We start from the raw sequence: 18,698 nt of genomic DNA on the forward strand, positions 1-18,698 counted from the left end.
TCTTCCCAACCTGGAACTTGTGCTGGGAATTTACAATCCTGAGCTATCATTTCCTTCTCCAAATTCCCCAAAACACTTACATGTCACCAGCCAGACCCACTGTCCGTCTCTTCCTCATGGTCACTAAAACATTCTCGGCTGCAGCTTCTCAGTCACTCAAAGCCTTGCCTCTATAGGTACTTGGTCTGGGAGACCCTGAGTGATGATTTAAGTAGTTGCTTTGCCAACATATGCCATGGATGACAAATCTCCTAATTACCTCTGGCCATGGGGTTGTTAATGCCTTTAAATCTAGTCGAACCAGAAAATCAATTCTAGATTGCTACGCATTTGTTTCTGCTCCCTGGAAACACTTCTAAAAGATGCCAAAAATTCTATCAGACAGGGATTGGTTAGGGAGCAGAGCTAGTTTGGATGTTATTGCAGAAATTAGACCTTGCAGCCAGGCATGGTGGCTCATGCCTATAATCCCGGCACTTTGGGAGGCCGAGGAGGGTGGATCACTTGAGGCCAGGAGTTCGAGACCAGCTTGGCCAAAATGGTGAAACCCCATCTCTACTAAAAATACAAAAAATTAGCCGGGTATGGGGGTGCGCGACTGTAGTCGCAGGTACTTGGTAGGCTGAGGCAGGAGAATCGTTTGAACCCTGGAGGCAGAGGTTGCAGTGAGCCAAGATCGTGCCACTGCACTGTAGCCTGGGTGACAGAGCAAGACTCCATTTAAGAAAGAAAAAAGGAAGGAAGGAAGGAAGGAAGGAAGGAAGGAAGGAAGGAAGGAAGGAAGGGGAAAGAGAGAGAAAGGAAGGAGAAAGAGAAAGAAAAAGGAAGGAAGGAAGGAAGGAAAAAGAAAGGAAGAAAGAAAGAAAGGAAAAAGAAAGAAGAGAGAGAGAAAGGAAAGAAAGAAAGAGAAAGAAAGAAAGAAAGAAAGAAAAAATTAGATCTTGCACAATAGTGAGAGGGGTTGGAAAAGGGAAGGTACAGATGGGCAGAGGGTCACTAGCCACCTGTTGTCCACACAGGTGGACAAGTCAGGGCTTTCAGGAAAACCCCTGAAGCCAAGCATATCCAGCCATAGATGTGAGAACAAGCCGGAGGGGTTTTTAGGGAGGGTCTGGGAGAAGCCATTGCCTCTGAGATGGGCCTGGGGCTGCAGGTGGTCAGTGGGGCTGGCAGGAAGAAGAGTGTGGGTGAAGAAGAAAGACTGAAAATAAACTGGAACCCACTGGGCACGTCTGCAGAACCCTGTCATCAATCAGAGACTTTCAGAAAGTAACGGCTACTACACCCCATCTGCTGCTCAAGCCCTGCAAATTATCTTCTTGGCCAAACTTCATGGATAAAGGAATTTTGTTCACAGCAATCATTTTCAGCACACTGGGTGTAGAATTCTGCAGGAATTGCTCCACGGTTCTCTCACTCCCAAAATTGCTGTTGAGAAGTTAAAAGATATTCTTTTCCCCCATCTTTTGTATACGGCTCCTCCTCCCCATCCACCAGCTTCATTTCTCTGTCCCTAAGCATCATGAAATGTCAGGGTCATCTGTTTGGTCTTGGTTTATTTTCATCTGTTTTTCTGGACAATCAGTGGTCCTGCAAGTAGAAAATGATTTCATCATTTCCTTGATAAATGCTTCCATCTGCCTTTCTGTTCTCTCCTTGTGGAACTTCTGGGCTTTCCCCTCATTTTCTTACCTTTTCTCTTCTATTTTCCCTGTGTCTTTTTTTTTTTTAGACAGTGTCTCGCTCTGTCACCAGGCTGGAGTGCAGTGGCGCAATCTCGGCTCATTGCAACCTCTGCCTCCCAGGTTCAAGCGATTCTCCTGCCTCAGCCTCCCAAGTAGCTGGAACTACAGGCGGGCACCACCATGCCTAGCTAATTTTTGTATTTTTAGAAGAGATGGGGTTTCACCATGTTGGCCAGGATGGTCTCGATCTCTTGATCTCATGATAGCCTGCCTCGGCCTCCCAAAGTGCTGGGATTATAGGTCTGAGCCACCGCAGCTGGCCCTCTGTGTCTTTTTTGTTCTGCTTTCTACCATAGTGGATTGTATTTAGTTTCCAGCTTTTCTACTGAGTTTTTCATTTCTGCTGTAATATTTTTATTTTCTAAGCACTCCTGTTCTGTTTTATGGCTGCTTGTTCTGCTAGAAGGATGTCTTATTCCTCTGAGGAGATCAGTGATGGTATTTTTAACTTTTTCTTCTCTTTCCATAGTGTCATTTCCTCCAAGTTGCTTCTTGCTGATAGTTTATTTTGGTCACACCTTTCATCAGGTGACCCTGGGTTGTTGATCATATTTGACTGTGCAGTTCTAGCAGAGCTGGTTTTGAGTGGCTGCTCTCAGCCACGAAGATACGGCACTTGCCCTGCTGCCGTTAATAATTATAAAACTGGAGGGGAGGAATAGATGAAACATTGTTTTCAGATCTTCAACATTCAACACTCAATTACTGTCATTCATTACAAGATGAATCAAGATTCACAAAATAAAGGTGACAACCCGTAGGACCAGCTCCACAGATGCAGAAAAAGCATTTGATAAGATTCAAAGGTCATTTGTCAGCAAAAACTCTTAGCAAACTAGGAATGAAAAGATACTCCCTCAACCTGATGAAAGGTATGTGCAAACAAAGCTAAACAAAATTCTACAGTTAGCATCACACATCACCATGAAGAATAAATGCTTCCTCCCGAAGATTCCAAGCAAGGCAGGAATGTGAGCTTTCTGTTCAACATTAGACTAGAGGGCCTGCCCGGGGAAACTCAGCAGGAAAAAAAAATGTTTAAGCTTACAAAATGGAAAGAAAGAGATAGACCTGTCTTTATTCACAGATAATATTATATATGTTGGAAATGCTAAGGGATCTTTTAACTGCTTTACTAGAAAGCAAATTTAACAAGGTCACAGGACAAAAAGGCAATAGAGAAAGACAAATTTCTATACACTGTAATGACTGATATTAAAAGGGATACCTTTGCAATACCATAAAAAACATCAAATACTTAGGAATACATTTAATAAAATACGTGTAAAGCCTCTACACTAAAGGCTATAAAATAATGTGTACAGGCCAGGCACAGTGGCTCATGCCTCTAATACTAATACTTTGGGAGGCGAGGCGGGAGGATCACCTGAGGTCAGGAGTTTGAGACCGGCCTGGCCGACATGATGAAACCCCGTCTCTACTAATAAAAAAATACAAAAATTAGCCAGGTGTGGTGGTGTGTGCCTGTAATCCCAGCTACCCAGGAGGCTGAGGTAGGAGAATAGCTGAAACTCGGGAGGTGGAGGCTGCAGTGAGCAGAGATCATGCCACTGCACTCCAGCCTGGGAGCCAGGCTCCATCTCTAATGATAATAATAATAATAATAATAGTAATGTGTACTGAGATAAAATAAAGACGAAATAAGCAAATGGGGAGAGATATCATGATCATTGACTGGAATATTCAATATTTATAAGATAGCAATTTGCCCCAAATTTATCTAATGATTCAATGCAATCCCAATCAAAATCTCGACAAACCAACCTATAGTGGCAAAAAGCAAATCAGTGATTGCCTGGGGGCCAGGGTGGGTTGGGCATTAAGGAAACAGAAGAGTCAGAGGAAAACTCCTGGGGCTGACGCTCATGTCCATTGTCTTGATTGTGATGATGGCCCACACATGAACACAAGCTTCATAACTTACTAAACTGTGCACTTTAAATGTGTGTCATTTATTATATGTCAGTTATAGCTCAATGATACTGTTTTTTAAATAATTTAATCTCAGTAGTCATTTTTTTTGTTTTGGTTTGTTTTTTTTGTTTTGGTTTATTTTTTTTCAGACAGTCTCACTCTGTCACCCAAGCTGGAGGGCAGTGGCACAATCTCAGCTCACTGCAACCTCTGTCTCCCGGGCTTAAGCAATCCTCCTGCCTCAGCCTTGTGAGTCACTGGGACTACAGGCACACATCACCACGCCCAGCTAATTTTTTTGTATTTTTGGTAGAGACGGGGTTTCACCATATTGCCCAGGCTGGTCTTGAACTCCTGACCTCAAGTGATCCACCCACCTCGGCCTCCCAAAGTGCTGAGATTACAGGTGTCAGCCACCGCGCCCAGCCCTAGCAGTCATTTTTAAAGTTAAAAGTTGATTCTTTTTTAAAAATAAAGAAAAGAAGTTGAATTGGCTCACAATTCTGCATGGCACCAACATCTGCTTGGCTTCTGTCAAGGACCTCTGGAACTTTGCAGTCATAGCAGAAGGTGAAGGAGAGGCAGGCACCTCACATGGCAAGGGCAGAGCAAAAGAGATGGGGGAGCAGCGACACACACTTTTACTTGTTTTTCTTTTTACTTTTTTTTTTTTTTTGAGATGGAGTCTCACTCTGTTGCCCAGGCTGGAGTGCAGTGGCACGATCTTTGCTCACTGCAACCTCCGCCTCCTGGGTCCAAGCGATTCTTCTGCCCCAGCCTCCCGAGTAGCTGGGACTACGGGCATGTGCCACCATGCCCAGCTAATTTTTGTATTTTTTTTTTAGTAGAGACAGGGTTTCAACATATTGGCCAAGCTGATCTCGAACTCTTGACCTCGTGATTCACCCGCCTCGGCCTCCCAAAGTGCTGGGATTACAGGCGTGAGCCACCACGCCAGGCCACAACACACACTTTTAAACAAGCAGGTCTCATGAGTACGCACTCACTACGCAGAGAACAGCACCAAGCCATAAGGGATCCGCCCCCATGATCCAATCACCTCCCAGCAGGCCGCACCTGCAACATTGAAGGTAATCAACATGAGATTTGAGTGGGGACAAATATCCAAACTACATCATTCTGCCCCTGGCGCCCCCAAATCTCATGTCCTTCTCACATTGCAAAATACAATCATACCTTCCCAATAGTCCCCTGAAATCTTAACTTATTCCAGCATTAACTCAAAAGCCCCACGTCTGGTCTAAAGTCTCACCTGAGACCCACTCCTCAGTACAGTTTCTGTGTTAGACCACTCATGCATTGCTATAAAGAAATACATGAGACTGAATAATTCATAAAGAAAAGATAATTAATTGGCTCATGGTTCTGCAGACTGTACAACCACGGTTTCAACATCTGCTTGGCTTCTGTGAGGGCCTCTGGAATCTTACAAGCATCACAGTTGATTCCAAAACGTATGCAGAAATTGGAAAACCTTGAATAGCCAAAAAAAAAAAAAAAGTCTTCAAAAAGAAAAATAAGGTTGGAGGACTTTTACGACATAATTTCAAGACTTGCTATAAAGTTATGATAGTGAAGACAGTACAATAATGGCATAAACATAGACAAATAAAAGCTCTAGAACAGAATAGAGGCCAGAAGGAAACTCACGTTTATACGGTCAATTGATTTCTTTTTACCTTAGGTGCTAAAGCAAGTTAGGGAAAAGAAAAACCTTTTTAACAAATGGTACCCAAACAACTGACTATACCTACATCTATAACCCTGAGGGGTTACCTTCCATTCTTTAGCTGAGTACTGATCAGCACATGCATGTGAGGAAGTGACCTCAGATTAGAAAAAGGAACACTGGAACAAAGCTTAAAATCAAGCCTCAGAAGGATCCAACTGTTTCCAAGTAACTGATTTAATGCCCAGAAAATTTTGTAAAAAATATTTAAAGGAATACAGGCAAAATTAATTAATTAAACCACACCCAACAACCAGAGCTCACAATTTCTTGTACCTAATCAAAAATCACCATCTATGCAAAGAGGTAGAAAAAGACAGGTCATAATATGGGGAAAAATCAGTCAGTAGAAACAGACCCAGAGATGACATCGATGATAGAATTATTAGACGAAGATACTAAAGCAACTCTAAGAAATAGACTCTATTTGTTCAAGAAAATGAGGCAAGTGTGCACCTGATAATAACAGACTGAAAGAGTTTTTTAAAAGACCGAAGTCAGATTTTAAGAGATGAAAAACACACAACAAATTAGACAACACAGAAGAAAAGTTAGGTGAATATGGATACATAAGACTAAGAAGCTACCAAAAAACTCAGGAAAAAAAAGTGAAATATAATGAACAAAGCATCAAATGACCTATATGCATGTCATTGGAATCTCAGAAAAGAAAAGCAATGGGGAAGAGGGATGGACACCCAAAAAAAAGTTTGGAAAAATAGTGGTTATATTTTTTCAAATTTAATGAAAACTATCAATCCATAGGTCCAAACATCTCAATGAACTCAAGCATAAGAAACATGAAGAAAACCACACCACGGTGCCTCATCATCAAATTTCTGGAAACAGATGTTAAAGGAAAGCATTAAAAGCAGCAAGAGAACAAAAAAAGACACATCACACACAGAAGAACAAAGACAAAGTTTACAGAAAGCTTTTTAGAAGAAACAATAGAGGTCAGAAGATGGGTGACATCATCACTTTGAAGTATTGACGGAGAATTAACTGTCAAGTTTGAACTCTATATAGAGATAATATATTTTTAATGAAGACAAGGTAAGGATTTAATTTAACGTAAGGAGCGGAGAGATTTGATCCCAAGCAGACCAGCACTACAAGAAATTCTAAAAGACCTCCTTTGGGCAGAAGGAAAATGATGCACATACTAAGCAGAAACCTGAATAAACATGTAGGAACAAAGAGGATCAAAAATGGTGATCAGGCTGGGCACGGTGGCTCACACCTGTAATCCAGCACTTTGGGAGGCCATGGCGGGAGGATCACTTGAGCTCAGGAGTTTGAGACCAGTCTGGGCAACATAGGAAGACCCTATCTTTACAGAAAAAACTACACAAATTAACTGGGTGTGGTGGCATGTATCTGTAGTCCCAGCTACTCAGGAGGCTGAGGTAGGAGGATCACTTGAGCCTGGGGAGGTTGAGGTTGCAGTGAGCCAAGGTCGCATCATTGCACTCCAGCCTGGGCGACAGTGAGACCCTGTCTCAGAAACAAAACAAAACAAAAATGGTAATCATGTCAGTAAATGTAAAAGACGTTTTTAAAATTGTTTATGCCCTTTAAAGGATTATTTCTGTTTCAGGCAAAAATAACAACAATGTATTGTGAGATTTATAATAAATGTAGAAGTAAAATCATGGCGGTACTAGTGGAAAAGCAGAGAGATGTAAAGGGAAGGGCACTGTCGTGGGAGCTTCACACTCCAAGTGAAGGGGTGCAGGAGTCCTCGAATGTTAACTGTGATGAGTTAAAGATGTCTACAATAAATACTAGAGCAACTACTTTTAAAACACAGGATGGGGGTAGCTAATACGCCCATGGAGGAAATAAAGTAGAATTATAAAAATATCCAATTAAGGCAAAAGAAGGAAAGAGAAGCAAAGAATAGATGAGACAAATAGAGGGGGAGAAAGCAAAGTAAAAGATTTAAATTCAGTTGTAACTATATCACCTTCAAGGTAAGCAGTCCAGACACTCTAATTTAAAGGTAAAGATTGTGAGACTGATGTCAGGTTCCTTTTTTTTTTTTTGAGACGGAGTCTCGCTCTGTCGCCAGGCTGGAGTGTGCAGTGGTGCAATCTTGGCTCACTGCAACCTCCGCCTTCCGGGTTCAAGCAATTCTCCTTCCTCAGCCGCCTGAGTAGCTAGGGTTACAGAAGTCCACCACCAAGCTCAGCTAATTTTTTGTATTTTAATAGAGACGGGGTTTCACCATGTCGCCCAGGCTGGTCTCAAACTCCTGATCTCAGGTGATCTGCCCGCCTTGGCCTCCCAAAGTGCTAGGATTACAGACATGAGCCACCATGCCCGGCTAAGATTTTTTTTTTTTTAAGCTAAGACTCTATACACTGATTACAGAAAGTCAACATTAAACATAAAGATACCTATAGGTTAAAAGTAAAAAGGTGGAAAAAGGCTGGGCGTGCTGGCTCATGCCTGTAATCCCAGCACTTTGGGAGGCCGAGGTGGGCAAATCACCTGAGGTCGGGAATTTAAGACCAGCCTGGCCAACATGGTGAAACCCTGTCTCTACTAAAACTACAAAAAATTAGCCATGGTGGCGCATGCCTGTAATCCCAGCTACTCAGGAGGCTGAGACAGAAGAATTGCTTGAACCTGGGAGGCAGAGGTTGCAGTGAGTTGACATCGCACCAATGCACTCCAGCCTGGGTGACAGGAGTGAAACTCCATCTCAAAAAATAAAAAATAAATAAATAAAGATGGAAAAAGATATGCCATCTTAAGATTAACCTCAAAAAAAGTCAAAGTGTGGATATTAATATTGGAAAGGTAGAAGGTCATTGAATGATGAAAGGGTCCCTGCATCAAGAGACAAATAATTCTAAAAGTTTATGCACTTGTTAACAGAAATTCAAAATGCATACAGCAAAACTGACAGAACAGAACTGAAAGAAGAAATAGATATATCTACAGTTATAACTGGAGATTTCAATACCCCTGTTTAATAATATAATGATGAGATAGAAAATCAGTAGTATATAAAAGATTTGAACATTATCAACCACATAACCTAATCAACATATAAAGCACTCCACCCCACAATAGCAGAAAGCACACTATTTTCAAGTGCACAAAACGTTTACCAAGATAGACAATTTCCTGGGCCCTAAAACCAGTCTCAAAAAGTTGGAATGGGTTTAAATCATACAAAGTATGTTCTCTGACCACAACTGGGCTAAGTTAGAAATCAATAATGGAGAGATGCCTGAAAAATGCCCAAATATTTTGAAACTGAAAAATACATTTCTAAATAATTCACTGTTTAAAGAATAAATCACAAGTGAAATGATCACTTTTAACTAAATGAAAACGAAAACTTCACATACCAAAATACGTGGGATACAGCTAATGCAGTGCATAGAGGGAAATTTTTTTATTAGTAAATGCTTCTATTAGAAAAGAAGAAAGTTTTCAGATTGACTTAAACTTGCACCTTAAGAAATCCGACAAAGGAGAGCTAAGTAGTCAGAAAAAGGGGAATGATGAAAAACAGAAATTAATGAAATGGAAAACAGGAGAACAACAAAGAAAATAAATAGAAACAAATGTTTGTTCTTTTAAGTAAGTTGTTAAAATTAATACACCTGTAGCCAGACTAATCATGACCAAAAGAGAGCAGACACAAGTTTTCAGCATCGTGAATGAAAGAGGAGATACCACTACAGACCCTATAGACATTAAAAGGCTAATATGAACAATGTGATGCCAATACGTCACACAACTTACATGAACTTGACAAATTCCTTGAAAATGTTTGCACTACCGAATCTCACTCAAGAAGAAATAGACAACCTAAATAACTTTACACCTAGTAAAGAAATTTAATCTGTAGTAAAAAAAACAAAAACAAAAACAAAAAAAAAAAACAACTTCCAACAAAGAAAACTCCAGGTCCAAATGGCTTTGCTTGTGAATTCTACCAAACATATAAAGAAGAAATAATGCCAGTTCTATACAAACTCTTTCATAAAACTGAAAATGCTGGAACACACCTCAATTCATTCTGTAAGGCCAGCAATATCCTGATATTAAAACTAGTCAAAAATATTACAAGAAAAAAAAAACTACAGGCCAACATCTCTCACAAAAGTTCTTAAACAAATTTTAGCATATCAAATTTAAATTCACACACACACACACATACACAGAGACAGACAGACAGGTAGAAATAATAATGCACCTTGTTAGCGTGGGGCTTACCCAAGGAGGGCAAGCTTGGTTTAACATCTGAAAATCAGTCAATGTAATTCACCATCTTAAAAGACTAAATAAGAAAAACATTAGATAGAAGAAATAAGACCTGGTGTCCAACAGATGAGTAGGATGATTATAGTTAATATTAATTGATTATACGTTTCAAAATAGCTAGAAGGGAGTAATGTGAATGTTCCTAGTGTAAAGATAAGTATCCATCCATTGCAATTGCAATTACCCTGATTTGATTATGTAAATATATCAAATTATCACGTGTACCTCGAAAATATGCACAGCTATTATTTATCAATTAATTAATTAGTTAAAAATATTTTCAAAGAACAATAAAATCCTCTCAATAGATACAGAAAAGGCATTTGACCAAATCCAACATCCATTCCTGATTCTCCTTTTTTAAACTCAGCAAACAAGAAATAGAAGATTACTTTCTCAACATGAAAAACGGCATCTAAGGAAAACCCACGGTTAATATCATAGTCAATGATGAAAAGCTAAATGCTTCCTCCTTCCTTCCCAAACCAGAAATGAGGCAAGTATGCCTATTCTTACCACTTGTACTTAACATTGTATTGGAGGTGCTTACCAGTGTGTTGGGGCACAAAAAAATGAAATAAAGCCATCCAGGTCGGAAAGGATGTACTAAAACTCTCTTTATTCATAGGCAACATGACTGTTTCTGTAGAAAATCTAAACAAATCTACAAAAACCCACAAGAACTAATAAGTGAGTTTGGCAAGGTTTCAGGATACAAAATCTATATATAAAAATTAATTGATTTCTATATACCAGCAATGAACCATCAGAAATTGCAATTTTAGAAAATAACCATTTAACATAGCATAACATGAACTATTTAGATATAAACAAGAACTGTTCACTGGAAACTATGGAACATTGGCAAGAGAAATTAAAGACCTAAATAAATAGGATGATACAATGTGTTCGTGGAGTGAGAGACTCGGCATTGTTGTGATGGTTACTATTACATGTCAACTTGACTGGGCCAAGGGATGCCCAGGTAGCTGGTAAAACATGATTTCTGGGTGTATCTGGGAGGGTGTTTCTGAAAGAGATTAGAATTTAAATCAGTAGACAGAGTAAAGACATCCACCCTTATAAATGTGGGTGGGCAAAAATGCAGAGGAAGGATGAATTCTCTATCTCTCTCTTTCTCTTTCTTTCTCTCTCTCTCTCTCTCTCTCTCTCTCTCTCTCTCTCTCTCTCTCTCTCTCCTTGAGTTGGAACATCCATCTTCTTCTACCCCTGGACACTAGAGCTCCTAGTTCTTGGGCCATCAGACACTGGAACAGACACCAGTATTCTTCTGCCCCTACCCAGTACTCAGGCCTTCAGACTAAATGACAGCACCTGCACTCTTGCATCTCCAAGTTACAGGCTGCACATCATGGGACTTCTTGGCCTTCATGATTACGTGAGCCAATCCCTACAATAAATCCTCTCTCATATCCATCTGACTAGATATATACAGATAGAGAGACATACTATTGGTTCTGTTTCTCTGGAAACAGAAGAATCCTGAGAAAACCCAAACTAATGTAATTGCTAGGATGTCAATTCTCCCCAAATTCATCTATAGATGTAACACAATCCCAATTAAAATCCCAGCAGCCTTTTCTGGTAGAATTTGACAAGCCGATTCTAAAATTTGAAAATGCAAACAACTCAGAATAACCAGAGCCGTTTTGAAAAAGAAGAACAAAGTTGGAGGATTTACACACTTGGTTTCAAGACTTATTATAAAGCTACAGTAATCAAGACTGTGGAATTTGCATAAAGATGGACATAGAGATCAATAGAAGAGAAAACAGACTGTAGAAATAGACCCACACATATATAGTCAATTGATTTTCAACAAATGTTTAAATAAACTTTTTTCAACAAAAAGTGCTGAAATGATTTCACAGCCGTATGTTTTTAAAAAATGAACCTTGAAACTTCACATTATATACAAAAAGTCACTTGAAATGCATCCTAGACCTAAGTGTAAACGCTAAAGACATAAAACTTTTTCAAGAAGATATAGAAGAAAATCTTTGTGACTTCAAGTTTGGCAAAATATCTTACAAAAACCACTAATTATAAAAAGAAACATTGGATATATTGAACTGCATCAAACTTATAAGTGTTTGTTCTTTAAAACACACTGTTCCAAAAATGAAAAGGAAAGTCACACACTAGAAGAAAATATATACAAAATATGCATCGGACAAAGGGCTTGTATCTAGAATTATGTAAAGAACTCTTAGTGGGCAAAACCCAAGTCCTGTCCTCTCTCCCTCCTCCCCCGACAGCTTGAGCTTCACCATTTGCTCCACATTCTCCACCAACTACCGGTCCCTGGGCCCTGCCCAGGCGCCCAGCTACGGCGCCGGCCGGTCAGCAGTGTGGCCAGCATCTAGGCAGGCACCGGGAACTCTGGTTCCAGGATCTCCATGTCCTGCTCCACAAGCTTCCGGGGCAGCATGGAGTCCAGAGGCCTGGCCGCGGGGATGACTGGGGTCTGGCAGGAATGGGAGGCATCCAGAACGAGGAGACCATGCAAAGCCTGAACGACTGCTGGCCTCCTACCTGGACAGAGTGAGGCACCTGGAGACCAAGAACCGGAAGCTGGAGAGCAAAATCTGGGAGCACCTGGAGAAGAAGGGACCCCAGGTCAGAGACTGGAGCCATTACTTCAAGACCATCAAGGACCAGAGGGCTCAGAGCTTGGCAATTACTGTGGACAATGCCTGCATTGTTCTGCAGATCAACAATACCCGTCTTGCTGCTGATGACTTTAGAGTCAAGTATGAGACAGAGCTGGCCATGTGCCAGTCTGTGGAGAGCAACATCCATGGACTCCGCAAGGTCATTGATGACACCAATATCACTCGGCTGCAGCTGGAGACAGAGATCAAGGCTCTCAAGGAGGAGCTGCTCTTCATGAAGAAGAACCACGAAGAGGAAGTAAAAGGCCTGCAAGCCCAGATTGCTAGCTCTGGGTTGACCATGGAGGTAGATCCCCAAATCTCAGGACCTCGCCAAGATCATGGCAGCCATCCGGGCCCAATATGACGAGCTGGCTTGGAAGAACGGAGAGGAGCTGGACAGGTACTGGTCTCAGCAGATTGAGGAGAGCACCACAGTGGTCACCACGCAGTCTGCCAAGGCTGGAGCTGCTGAGATGACGCTCGCAGAGCTGAGATGTACAGTCCAGTCCTTGGAGATCAACCTGGACTCCATGAGAAATCTGAAAGCCAGTTTGGAGAACAGCCTGAGGGAGGTGAAGGCCTGCTACACCTTGCAGATGGAGCAGCTCAACGGGATCCTGCTGCACCTGGGGTCAGAGCTGGCACAGACCCAGGCAAAAGGACAGTGCCAGGCCCAGGAGTATGAGGCCCTGCTGAACATCAAGGTCAAGCTGGAGGCTGAGATCTCCACCTACTGCCACCTGCTGGAAGATGGCGAGGACTTCAATCTTGGAGATGCCCTGGACAGCAGCAACTCCATGCAAACCATTCCAAGGACCACCACCCACCAGAGAGTGGATGGCAAAGTGGTGTCTGAGACCAACGACCCCAAAGTTCTGAGACATTAAGGCAGCAGAAGCAGGGTACCCTTTAGAGAGCAGGAGGCCAATAAAAAGTTCAGAGGTTAAAAAAAAAAAAAGAACTCTTACAACTCAATAATTTTAAAAATCCGGCTGGGCGGGGTGGCTCACGCCTGTAATCCCAGCACTTTGGGAGCCTGAGGAGGGTGGATCACCTGAGGTCAGGAGTTCTAGACCAGCCTGGCCAACATAGTGAAATCCCCTCTGTACTAAAAATACAAAAATCTAGCTGGGCGTGGTGGTGCATGCTTGTAATCCCAGCTATTCAGGAGGCTGAGGCAGGAGAATCACTTGAACCTGGGAGGTGGGGGTTGCAGTGAGCAAAGATCACGCCATTGCACTCCAGCCTGGGTGACAAGAGCAAAACTCTGTCTGAACAAAAAAACAAAAAACAAAAAACAAAAAAAAAACATTAAAAATTCCCAAAAATGGGCCGAAGATTTAAACAAACACTTCACCAAAAAAGATACATAAATGGCAAATAAGTACATAAAAATGATCTTCAACACCATTAGTCATTGGGGGAGGGGAGTACACATTTTAGTCACAGCAAGATACCACTACATATCCACCAGAATGGCTAAAATTTAAAGACCCTAACAAGTGTTGACAAAGATACGGAGCAACTAGAATGCATACATTGTTGGTAAGAATGTGAAATGGTACAATCGCTTTAAAAATCAATATGGCAATTTCCCGTAAAGTTAAACAAAATTGCTGTGACCAAACTATTCTATGTCTAGTTATTTATTCAATTAAAAAAAAAGCAAGCACGTGTCCACATAAAAACTTGTACAAGAATGTTCATAGCACTTTTATTTGTGATAGCCAAGAACTATCCACAACTCAAATGTCCGTCAAGAGGAGAGTGGATAAATATTCCATTCTAAACCATGGAAGATCATTTAACCACAGAAAGGAGCAAACCCCTGAGGCCTGCAACACATGGATGACTCTCAAAAACATTCTACTAGGTGACAAAGCCTGATACAGAAGAGTATGTGCTGTGTGATGTCATCTATATGAACTTCTAGAACAGACAGGGCTCCTCTATGCTGATAGAAATCGGAACAGCACGGCCCGCAGGGGATGGGGAGGACAGGCGATGGAGACGGGGATCAGCTGGGAGGGTGACCTGGTGAGAGATTTTCCAGCTGGCAGAAATGTCCTCTACCTTGAGGGAGGCGTGTGACATGGGAGTAAGTTTGCCAAAATTCATCAAACTGTGCTAAGATCTGTGCACTTCACTGAATATAAACGTCATTTAAATGTCTACTTCATTTAAAAAACAAAGAAGCTGATTGGAAGTGCTGAGCCCTTGGGTAGCGTTTTCTGACTGCGGTCTCCACTGCAGGTGATCTGGCGGATTGCTTCCCCAGGGGGTCACTGGGGGTCAGAGTGTGAGGATTTCCACTAGGAAGGTCAGTGGAACTGACCCCAACCAAAATGATCCCCCAGCTCCCCCCTGCTGCATGTGAGGCCTGGCTGCCGGTTTTCTGGGGGCTGCAAGGAGAAAGAGGAGGGGGTCTCCAATACTCAGTACATGCCCTGCTTTTGGAGTGGCATCCCCCAGTCCAGAGGCCTCTGCCAGACCCTTTCTTGAAAATAAATCTTGGGTTTTCTGCCAGGCTCAGGGAGGGGCAATCTCCCAGTTGTGTAAGCAGTGGGAGTGGATAGCTGTCTCTGTCTCTGTCCCTCCCGTGAGAGAGGAAGACTAACTGCTGTTGTTTGAAACAATCCTCCTTCACTCCCCTCCAGAAATATCTGGCATCTCCATCCTCCCAGCCCATTGTTGCTTCTCATCTTTGCATGCTGCTGGCCGGCCATGTTTCAGCTTCTCAAGCTCACCTAGTGGGTTACGGCGCTCATCCACCAGGTTTCCAGTCTCCAAAATTTTGGTGCTTGGGCCTCCTCCCCTTTTCTCTTTCTGCTTGAGGGTAATGTCTGTAAAGTGATCTTTACGATCATTTTAGTGAGGTTTCAAGAAGAGGCAAATGTATATGTGTGTGTCTGTGCCACCATCTTTCTCAGAAAGTCCAGTCTTTGCACCTTTTATCCTCATGGTTGCAATGTGGCTGCTCCTGCTCTGGGCATCAGATCCACATTCCAGGCAGGAAGAAGGGTGTGTGCCCCTGAGACCATCCCCTTTTATGGGAAATTAAACTGGCAGACTTCCTCTTATGTCCATGGCCACTCCTAGCTGCAAGGGAACCTGGTAACACCTATTTTTAAGGGGGCAAACTTTCACTCCAACAAAACAGGTTCTGTTTAAAGAGGAGAATGGATGGTTACACATCCTGCTTGGGATCCAATCACTGAACCAGAGGGGAACACTGTGCATGATGGGCTGGTAAGGCGTGGGGGTCAGTACAGCATGACACAGAAGGTGAGCTGGCTCCTTGAGGGAAAAACAAAGTGCTGGCCCCAGAGGCAAGGAAGGGTTGCTGGCGGGCAGAGAGGACGCTGTCCGGAGCCCACAGTAGATTCTCCTTGATCATTCACTCCCAGTTCCCTTCCTGCTCCTAGTTCAGTCCCTGACTCCTCTTCTCAGTGCTGTCACTGTCCCTGTCCTGGGACCAGGGTAGGGGATGGGAGGAGAGGTCTGCACGTTGCTGAGCCTTGTGGAAAGGTGACCGTGGACCTCTGGGAGGATGATCTCATCACTTTCTGAAGGAGGCGTCGAGCTGAGATGCTAACAATAGCCAAGCACGATGCCGGCCTGATTGGAGAGGCTAAAAAAAGCAGCTCATTCCAAAGCCTCATCAGGGAAGAAAAGGGCCACGAAGGCAGGTTTGCAGGGCTTTAGGGAGGAGGGGGAGAGGGATGCAGAGGGATGAACTGAGTGGCCTGAGTCTCAGCACAGCTGTGGCCATGGGCTGCCTCCATGTCCAGGAACACCAGGTCTGCCACACACCACCCACCTGCCCCCATGTTTGCACGGGGCACCGGGGAAGACCTTCAGCCCTACTGGGCTACCCCTTGAGTACCCTCTCCTCCCACACTGGAAGGTCTTCTGCTTCCTGGAGCTTGGCCTGCCTCGGGAGGAGGAGAAAATGGTCCATGTCCCCAGAGAGCCCATGATGTGCCGGCCTAGGTGAGCACTCTTCGCACCTCGTGCCATGGAACTTTTGCCACAGCCCTACCCATTTTACGGATGAGGAAAGGAGGCTCGGGAGATGAAGCTGGCAGACTTCCTCTGGAACTTCCTCTGGACATCTGGAGGGACGTCCTGTCAGCAGAGCAGGCTGGACTGGTGAGTTTCCTGCTGCTGGGAGTCCTGGCTAATGTCTTCAGCCCCCACTGACCTCTCTGTGCCCTTGATGTTTTTGAGCCTCATGTCTGGCTCCCGCCAACATCTTCTGTCTCCTCCCCCGTGCCCCAATGGCAGCTGGTGTAGAGGGTGGCAAATGACAACCTCAAGGCCAGAGAGGAGTGTAACATGCCCACAGCCACACAGCCAGTAACAGGCAGAACTAGGGCTGGAACCCACATCGCCTGCCTTCTGGCTTCTTCCTTGCACCATAGCACAGCAGAGACAGCATCAGAGGCGAGGCTGGACAGGCCAGCTAAAGGAGGGTGCTCGGACCCTGCCCCGTGGCCAGCAGCACCATGCCTAGCTTTCCGCCATCAGCCTAGAGAGAAATAACGAGGCCCGAACTTATCTGCACTGAAAAGGCAAAGTTACAAATAAAGAACGGCTTCAAGCCCGATGATTGGAAACTTAGCTGCGTTGCCATCTGTCGCAAATGCCACCGCGTTCTTCGTAACCCCTGATGACATTTTCCTCTTCATTTTCAGCTTCACAAAGAGGATGCAGCCCCGCCTCCCAGCAGGAGTCAGTTCTGCTCCGAGACGGGAGGCTCACAATCAGATGAAGACTCCTGCTGCTGCATCTTGAAGATAATGATGCTGTTGCTCCCGGCCGGAACCACAGCAGTGGCAATGAGTGAACAGCCAGCAGAGTGGAGCGGCCACACTGATACAGGTGAGGCTCCAGCACTGCCACAGCCCAGGGCCAGGCAAAACCGCCTTCCTATCCCCCGGGAGCCGAGGCCTCTGAGATCGGCGCTGGGAGGTCGCACAGTGCAGGCAAATCACACGGACCTCAGAGCAGGGTCCCTGGCCGTAAGAACTCAAAAGACACAGTCTTTAAAATAAGGACAGAAAACTGTATTTAGTGCCACAATAAAGCTGTGTAACAAACTACCCAACACTTGGAAGCTTCAAATAAGTGGTTATTTGGCTCACAGTTCAGCAGTTTCAGCTGGGCTCTGTGGAGCGATTCTTCTGGTCTTGGTGGGGCTCACCCATGTGTCTGGTGGGCGGCCAGCTGCTGGCAATGTGCCTGAGTGCTCCTCACCCTCCCAGGCTGAGCTGGGTGTGTCCTCGTGGCAATGGCAGAGGTGCAGGAGAGCAAGCAGAGGGTACACAGACCCCCGAGACTCAGCTCAAGGTGGGCCACAGCCACTTCCGCTTTGTCCTGTTGACCAACATGAATCACAGGGCCAAGCCCAGAGTGAGAGGTGGGCAGGCCAACCCAGCCCAGGTGAAACAGGCAGCTCCAAGAAAGGTGGGAGAGTGGGGCCATCAGTGTGACCTAGCACCAATACCTGTCCCCAGGGCTATAATCTGGAGGATTAAGTGAATGAAGGGTCATGAAAACACCTTATGAACAAGTGCAGAGGCCTCCCACATCCAGTCACCAGTGGAGGCTGCCTTGGTGAGTCCAGGTGCCATCTCTGCACCGCGTCCCAGCCTTCAGCCTCTGGCCCTCTGGGCTGGCCTTGTCAGAAGAGTCAGCCTGCTCATGCTGAAGCACAATTCTGATCATGCCACTTCCCTGCTTTAAGCTCACCCACAGCTCCCCACTGCCCTCTGGGCCTCTCTGATTCATCCTGGGCTTGCCTCTTGGGCCTCAATGTCCCCTTTTATCCCCCGCCTCAGGGCAACATCAACAGAATGGGACCTATGCTCTCTCCTGACCCTGGACCTTTGCACAGGCAGCTCCCTTGGCCTGGAACTTTTGCCTTGTATTATTTCTTTCTCTTTTTTTTTTTTTTTTTTTTTTTTGAGGTGGAGTCTTGCTCTGTCACCAAGGCTGGAGTGCAGTGGTGCCATCTCAGCTCACTGCAACCTCCGCCTCCTGGGTTCAAGTGAGTCTCCTGCCTCAGCCTCCTGAGTAGCTGGGATTACAGGCGCCCGCCACCACGCCCGGCTAGTTTTTGTATTTTTAGTTGACATGGGGTTTCACCATGTTGGCCAGGCTGGTCTTGAACTCCTGACCTGAGGTGATCCACTCGTCTCAGCCTCCCAAAGTGCTGGGATGATAGGCGTGAGCCACCAGGCCCGGCCTGCCTCCTATTATTTCTGCACCCATCACTCAGGCCCCTGCAGCCTTCCTTGA

At 44.4% G+C, this 18,698-nt stretch overlaps 1 long non-coding RNA gene and 1 pseudogene across 1 annotated transcript; both read left to right on the top strand.

Moving 5' to 3' along the window:
* Positions 1–584: 584 nt before the first annotated feature.
* Positions 585–13,282, top strand: LOC101136883 (keratin, type I cytoskeletal 18-like; annotated as a pseudogene).
* Positions 13,283–14,368: 1,086 nt separating this feature from the next.
* LOC101133188 (uncharacterized) lies at positions 14,369–17,503 on the top strand. Its single transcript, XR_008675204.1, has 3 exons — positions 14,369–14,493; positions 16,303–16,547; positions 17,093–17,503. It is a non-coding gene; the product is annotated as an uncharacterized lncRNA (long non-coding RNA).
* The last annotated feature ends 1,195 nt before the right edge of the window (positions 17,504–18,698 follow it).

Source organism: Gorilla gorilla, chromosome 23 (genome assembly GCF_029281585.2).
Source record: "Gorilla gorilla gorilla isolate KB3781 chromosome 23, NHGRI_mGorGor1-v2.1_pri, whole genome shotgun sequence".
Classification (NCBI taxonomy): domain Eukaryota; kingdom Metazoa; phylum Chordata; class Mammalia; order Primates; family Hominidae; genus Gorilla; species Gorilla gorilla.